We start from the raw sequence: 8557 nt of genomic DNA on the forward strand, positions 1-8557 counted from the left end.
ATTGGCCAACAAAAATGAAAATTTAACAAGGAAATGAAAAGTGATTCAAATCAGACATAGTGGAGTTAGTAGAAGAAATAGCTGATGGTGGGAATGTTGGCACTGTTGTTATTTACTTGAAAGACTACAGATATGAAACCAGAGGAGGTTTGGGAAGGCAAAATTATTGACTCAAATTGAGGAAAGTGGTTGTGACCAACAGGATGACAGTATCCCAGAAGAAGAAGTTATATCTGGCAAAGAACTTGACATTAAATGAACACTCCAGAAGTATTTCATGACATTGAAAGTGTGAAGGACAAAATGTTGACAGTTAATACCAATGTAAAAAGGAGTATGATGACTTGCCAACACTTACAAAAAAATTCTTAATCTGTGTCATAAGTTATAGGATGAGAAGATGACAAGAACTGTTCAAAGAACTCTCAGTAAATATTTACAAAGAAATAAAACTTATTAATTTGCAATATTCCCAATGTTTTACATTATAATGTACTAAATATAAGTTTTATTATTTTTTCATTTCCCTGAACATTTAAAACTATTAATAATAGTAGGAGAGTTTTAAATGTTCTGGAAAAAAATGTTTTAAAGTTCATAGTACAATTGCAATTTTCCCATTGATTATTAAGTTTGCTTTGCATGAGTTCAGCTTTCTTTGTCATTTTTGCCACCCAGCACTGCCATGCAAATGAGGACTGCTTGTATTAACTCAAAATAGATTGTTATATAAGTTAAAGATGCTTATTGTAATACCTAGAGCAAACCCTAAAAGTATAAAGGAAATACAGCTAAGAAGCTGTTTTAGTCAGGGTTCTATAGGGAAACAGAACTGACAGGAGATATCTGTAATTAGTATGAGATTTTATAAAATTGTCTCACACGTAACCATGGGGATGCACAAATTCAAATTCCACAGGGCAGGCTGCAAACCAGGGCCTCCAGTAAAGGTCCTTGATGAGTTTCCAGGAGATGCTGTCTGTCTGAAGTAGAGATGGGAATTCTCTTTGTGAATGCTGAAATCACTTCTCCTTTTAAGGCCTTCAACTGATTGGATAAGACATCACTCATTGCAGCAATCTCAGTTGATTGTAGATATAACCAGCTAACTACGTAATCAACTCACCATGAAATACCCTTGTATTACAAGTAGTCCAGTGTTGCTTGACTGTACAACTGGGCACCATTACTTGGCCGAGTTGACACATTAGCCTAACCATCACAGAAGCTAAAAGAAACTTCAGGTTTCTGATAAGACATGTCAAGAGCTTCATCCTGTCCTTAAAACAACAACAACAAAAAGCTGAAAAACGGAAAATCAACAGCTCTTCTTAAATCTATCAGAGAACTGAGGTCATGGGGCAAACTACCATCATGAAAGCTGGAGAAAGGTAGATACAGGGAATCACCTGAAGAAACCACAGTTGGAGCCAGTCATCTGGAAGAACACTTAAAGGGCCATTGACTGATTGCTGGAGACTGAGGATGGACTAGCTTGAAAGATGAAAAACTCCTGGAGGCCTGGAGTGGGGGACCCCCACATTTATGAGATTTACCTCCAAGAGCCTCGCCAGGTTCCCATTTTGAGAACTGGAGAAAATTTTCCTCATGCTACATCAGGGAGTAAGGGGGAAAGTAACCATTTTGAAATATGACCAGAGTATTCTATTCTAACTAATGCCTTCCCTCAAGTGAAAGTATTTTTACAAGAGCCCAACCAACTTGAGTTTTACCGAAGCCTAATTGATATGGGAGGAAAGAAATACCCTACTCTAGCCCTCTTGAGCTACAGAACCTTAAATCAATAATTACAAACATCACAAGAACACTCAGCACTGCCCAGCAAACCTACTCTTAGAGATATCTATTTCAAAACCTCTATATGGAATATTAATTCCCTGTCTCCTGCTTATTACCAACCACTCATCATACTTCATTAAGAAATAGTAGCTACTGCAGGAAACTCTGACCTTCCCACTACCAGTTAAAGAATTAGGACCATACGTCTTGCCTTTTAATTTTCCATTGCAATTCAGTGGGAAGTACACTCTTCCTCTTGTGCTTCAGAACCTGCCTCTCTTCTTGCTTTCTTGAGGGTTTTTTTTTTTTGTTTATTATCCTCTCTACTGGATATGTTTCATTATCATCAAACATGGTGTAGAAATCTCCCATCTCTGAAACAATCAGAAAATCCTGCCACTGCCAACACCCCCATCCTTTCCAGCTACCACTTCATTTATCTGCTCTTATTCATTCACTGTTTGCTTAGTATGGCCCTATATATATATACACGTATATAAAAATGTACTTATGTTTAAAAAAATCAGATGAATTAAAGACATATGTGTGTAGGAACATATGTATATATATATTTATTTATATTATTAAATATATATATTTATCACCTGAAGTGTTTTTTTAAAAATTATTTTTATGGGCTACAATGTTCCAAGTTTTTTTTTCTAAATAGGTACCATTTTGTCCCTATCCAATTTATTTAGTGGGTTATTTTTTCCTCACTGGTTAGAAATACCTCTATTAAAATAAACTAAATTCCTATATATAAAAAACGGAGGAAGAGAAATACCCAACTCCAGCCCCCACCCTCCTTTTTGTCTCACCTAGGAGGTAAAAAAATAAAATAAAAAGCTGAGACACATTTGTGAAGGTCACAACCCAGGAACGCAGACTCATTATATCTTACCACCACATCAACAGGACTGCTGTATAATAACAGGGGATGACAGCTGAAATAATTGGAAAGCTCAGACCCTATGTAAGAAGGAGTATGGGAAGTGGATGTGGCTCAAGCAATTAAGCTCCCACCTATACCACATGGGAAGTCCTGGGTTTGGTTCTTGGTACCTCCTGGAGAAGATGAGCAACAGAGCAAGCTGGCATGATGGGTTGGCACAGTGAGTTGATGAAATGAGATGACACAGCCAGGAGACACAGAGGAAACACAATTAAAGAGATAGTAAAGTATGCAGTGGAGGTGACTCAAGTGATTGAACACCCTCTCCCACGTGGGAGGTCCCCGGTTTGGTTCCTGGTGCCTCCTAAAGAGAAGATGAGCTGACACAGAAAGCACACAGTGAATGGACACAGAGAGCAGACAGCAAGTGCAAACAACAAGGGAGGGGGAGGGATAAATAAATAAATAACTAAAGTCTGTAAGGAAAACCAAAGGAAAATGGGGCCACAAAAGCAAGGTCACCAGAGAAAATATTAATCTCTGACATCTACAGCTATAGCAAACTGTAAATACAGCCTAATACCTAGCAAGAGAGCCATAAAACTTCACACCAAAGTCCTATCTACCTACTTGTACATAATGCCTGGCTTTCAGTAAAAAATTACAAGCAAGGTTAAAAAGCAAAAAACACATTTTGAATAGATAGGGCAAGCATCAGATATAGCAGAGATTTTGGTAATAGACTGGGAATTTAAAGAAATTATGATTAATATGCTCAATGTAAAATATGGATCTCATACAATAACATGGGTAATACAAGCAGAGAGATGAAAACTCTAGGAAAGAATAAAAATGAAATGTTAGAAATAAAAAACATAGTAACAGAAATGGAGTGCTTTTGATGAGCTCATCAGTAGAATAGGCCAGGCTGAGGAAAGAATCAGAGAGCTTTGAAGATATGTTGATAGAAACTTCCCAAAGGAAAAAGGAAAAAAAAGATTAAATGAAATGGAGCTGAGTTTTCAAGAATGGAAGAATTACAAAATTGTAATATTTTCACAAAGGGAATAAAAGAAATATTTGAAGTAAAAATGGATGAGAATTTCCAAAACTTACTAACAAAGACAAAATCACAGATCCAGGAAGCTCAGAGAACACCAAGCAGGATAAATATCAATAAATCTATACCTATACATATATTAAAACCAGAGGACTTCAAAGACAAAGAGAAAATCTTGAACAAAGTCAGAGGAAAACTATACTTTATCTATAGGCAAACAAGGATTAGGAATTACTTCAGATTTCTCTTCAGAAACTATGCAAGCAAGAAGAGATCAGAGTGAAGTATTACCAACTTAGAATTATGTATCCAGCAAAATTACCCTTCAAATGTGAAGGAGAAATAAAGACTTTCTCAGAAAAACAAAAATTGAGAGAATTTTTCCCTAGTAGACTTGCCTGGCAAGAATTGTTAAAAGAAGTTCTTCAGAGAGAAGGAGAATGGTCGATTGAAAATGTGAAACTATGTAAAGGAAGAATGTTTGAAGAGATAAATGAAGGTAAAATAAAATCTTTTATTTTTCTTATCTTAACAGATACAACAGATAATAGTTTGTTCAAAATAAGAATAGCAACAATACTTAGGACAATTACAGCTTATGGATAAATGAAATGTATGTAGAAATGATATAAGGAATGGGAGGGAGGTGTTGGCTATACTTTGCTATAAGGCACCTGTACCTACCTGTGAAGTAGTATAGTGTAATTTGGACTTAGGTTAGTTGTAAAGGTATATTGTGAACTCAAAGGCAACCACTAAGTTAAAAAAGTATAACTGATATGCTGAGAGGAGAGAAAATGGAATCATATAAAATGCACAATTAAAACTAGACAAGGCAGAAAAGAGAGCAATAGACAAAAAAATATATAGAACAAGGGCAATGAATAGAGAACAGTTATGAATGTGGTAGATTTCAATAATCACTTTAAATGTGATGGGTCTAAATGTGCCAATTATGTTGAGTGAAGCAAGCCAGACACAAAAGGACAAATACTGTATAATTGTGCTATTATAAACTAAATATATTATGTGAACTATAAATATGTTAAATATGATTATGGTAAAATTGTATATATAAGACTGTTTTTCTTTGAAGTTGAACAAATGTAGGTTAATACTACAAAATGTTGGTGTTGGACTTGGCCCAGTGGTTAGGGTTTCCGTCTACCACATGGGAGGTTGGCGGTTCAAACCCCGGGCCTCCTTGACCCATTTGGAGCTGGCCCAGATGCAGTGCTGATGCATGCAAGGAGTGCCCTGCCATGCAGGGGTGTCCCCCGCATAGGGGAGCCCCACGTGCAAGGAGTGTGCCCCGTAAGGAGAGCCGCCCAGCGCGAAACAAAGTGCAGCCTGCCCAAGAATGGCACCACCCTCACGGAGAGGTGATACAACAAGATGATGCAACAAAAAAAAACACAGATTCCCGTGCTGCTGACAACAACAGAAGCGGATAAAGAAGACAATGCAGCAAATAGACACAGAGAACAGAAAACCAGGGTGGGGGGGGAGGGAGATAAATAAATAAATAAATAAATCTTAAAAAAAATACTACAAAATGTTAATGTTGGACAAAAAAAGAGAGAAAACATTATACTAAATGAAGACTAGACAGAGGATACTACATATTGTATGATTCCATTTATAGAAAATTTAAATATTAATCAATTTATAAAGATGAAATTAGATTAGTGGTTATGTGGGGCTGGGGAATGAATGCCAAGGGCATGGAGTAATGAAATTGTTCCAAAATTTTTGAGATGATGAATGTATAACATTGTGATTATACCAAATGCCATTGATTATACACTTTGGATAGATCATATGATATGTGAATATATCTCAAATAAAAACTGCTTAATAAACAAATAAATAATTGTGCAAGAATAGCCAGAAATAGCAGTTACGTACAGCAGGGGAAACAGAGAGAGATTGAAAGTGAGGAATTTTCTTTGTCTGTTTTATATTTATTATTATTATTGAAATAATAAAAATGCTCTATAAAAATGATTGAAGTGATATATGCACAACTATGCGATTATACCAAATATCATTGATAGTACATTTTGGATGAATTGTATATTTTATTAATTTGTATCCATAAAATTGATTTCTTTAAAAAAATTTTAAAAATCTGACAATGGATGGAAAAGAAGAAGACTCAAGTGTATGTTCTCTATAAGAAACTCACATAAATATAAAGACCCTATATATAATACACTATATCTATGCATACACTAATGTAGTTTGTAGCTATATATTACTTACAGACAAATCAGATTTCCCAGCAAGGAAAATCATCAGGGATAAAGGGTAATTATATAATGACAAATAGGTCAATTTTTAAAACATAATCGGAAATATGTATGCTGTTAAGAACAAAGCATCAAAATACCAAAGGCAAAAACTGAAAAATAGACAAATCCCTTATTGTAGTTGGATATTTCAACACCCCTATATCAGTAATTGACAGATCCCACAGGCAGAAAATCAGGAATGATGTGGTTGAAGTGAACAGCACCATCAAGCAACTGGATCTAATTTATCTTTAAAGACTATTTCATCCAACAATAGCAGAATACACATTCTTATCAAACTCATATGGAACATTCATCAAGAAAGACTACATCTTGAACCATAAAACACATCTTAACAAATTTAAAAGAATAGAAATAATACAAAGCATGCTGTCAGATCACAGTGAAATTAAGCTAGAAATCAATAACAGAAAGATATTTAGAAAATCCCAGGTTTTGGAGATTAAACAACATACTTTTAAATAACACATGGGTTAAAGAAATCTCAAGAGGAAACTACACACAAATGTTTATAATGGCTACAATGTATAGCCAAACATTGGAAGCAACCAAGATGTCTTTCAATAGGCAAATAGATAACTGATCTTTGGTATATCCATACAATTGGATATTAGTCACTAATATAAATGAGTTGTCAATGTGCATGTAAGATTATTGCATATTTCTGAATCCATGAGGTTTGAAAAAACTAGATTCTGTATGATTTTAATGATATGACATTCTGTAAAAGGCAAAACTATAGACAGTAAAATCATGAGTGATTCCCAGGGGTGCAGAAGGAAGAGGAGAGGGATGAATAGGTAGAGCACAGGGCATTTTTAGGGCAGAGAACTCTCCTACATAACGCTGTAATAGTGGATACATGACATTATGCATTTGTCAAAACACATAGAACTGTACAACACAAATTGTGAATGCTAATGTAAACTCTTGACTTTAGTTAATAATGTATCAATATCAGTTCACCATTTGTAACAAATGTACCACCCTAATGCAAAATGTTTCTAATAGAAACTGTGGGGATGAGTGAATATTTAAGAATTCTTTCTACTTTCAGCACATTTTTTCCATAAGCCTAAAACTGCTCTTATGGTAAAGTTAGTTTTTTACAAAGCTATTAGAGGAATTCAAATGGATTACTGAAGAATAATTTCATTAACTCAAAAAAAGGTAGGAAATGAAAAGTGAACCAAAAATATCTTTCTAGTTGGCAGCAAGGTGGTAAATTTAAACCCAGGCATATCGATGATTACATTGGATGAATATACTAAACACTTTAAAAGTCAGAGATTGTCAGAATGGATTAAAAACTTAAGTCTCAACTATACATTATCTACAAAAGACAATTCTATATAAAGACACTACTGAGCAAAAGTAAAATTGTGGAAAAAATTATTCCATACAAACAGAATGATAAAAGTGATATGGCTATTTAATATCTCATGGAGTAGACTTCAAAACAGAGTATTACCAGAGGTAATGAAACACTTCATAGCAATAAACAAGATTCAAAAAAGACAAAGTAATCATAAAGCTTTACATATTTAATGATTTCAAAATACACGAAAAAAAATTTATGAAATAAAGGAGCACATCAAAATCAGCAGTCAATAGAGAATAATATTCCTTTCCTAGTAATTTATATAACAATTAGTCCAGTTCAGGACAGGTTAAAGAATCAAACAGCACCTTTACCTAAAGGTATACTTACAGAACGTCGCCCCAGTTAGAGAAGACACAATCTTTTCTGGTGAATATGGTATTTTCACTAAAATAGACCATGGGTTGAGCCATTACATTTTAAAAAATTGAAATATTACACAGTATCCTCTCTGACCACAAGTAGAGATAAAGAAAAATAACAAGTAAAAATACCACCAAATATTTGGGACTTAAACTAATATAGCACTTATTTTGTATAAGGGTTGAATCATTTACCTTATCTTTTTCCATGTACTTTTCAGAGTTGTCATAAAACAGGCTGTACCAAACTGGTTTGAATGTTGTAAAAGGCAGAATTAAGTTTATAAGAGATATGATAGATGAATTAATTCGAATAGCAGCTGACTGTGGTTTAGATGACAGTTCATGAAAAAAGTTATTAGAGGAACAATTAGAACAAGTATTTGATTTTGTTTATCCACCTGGCATATAAAAAATCTTTTTAAATTTTCCATTTTTTTTAATCCATTCTCTCAACCTCTCTTTTAATTTGTGAGTTTAAACCATTTATGTTTAATGTTAGGACTTAAGTCTGCCACTTAATTTTGGTTTTCTATTTTGTCTGTTTTTAATTTATTTTTCTTGCCGTACATTTGTTTACTTTAACAAATTTTAGGATTACATTTTGATTTATCTATAGTGTTTTTGAGTGTTTCTCTTTGTATTATTTATTAGTTACTTCACGTTGCACCTTGAATGAAATTACTGTATGCCCCCACTATCTCTTCTTCACTTTGTCTCTGTACTGTCTTCTATTTGTAATAT

This window comes from Dasypus novemcinctus, chromosome 8 (assembly GCF_030445035.2).
Source record: "Dasypus novemcinctus isolate mDasNov1 chromosome 8, mDasNov1.1.hap2, whole genome shotgun sequence".
NCBI lineage: Eukaryota > Metazoa > Chordata > Mammalia > Cingulata > Dasypodidae > Dasypus > Dasypus novemcinctus.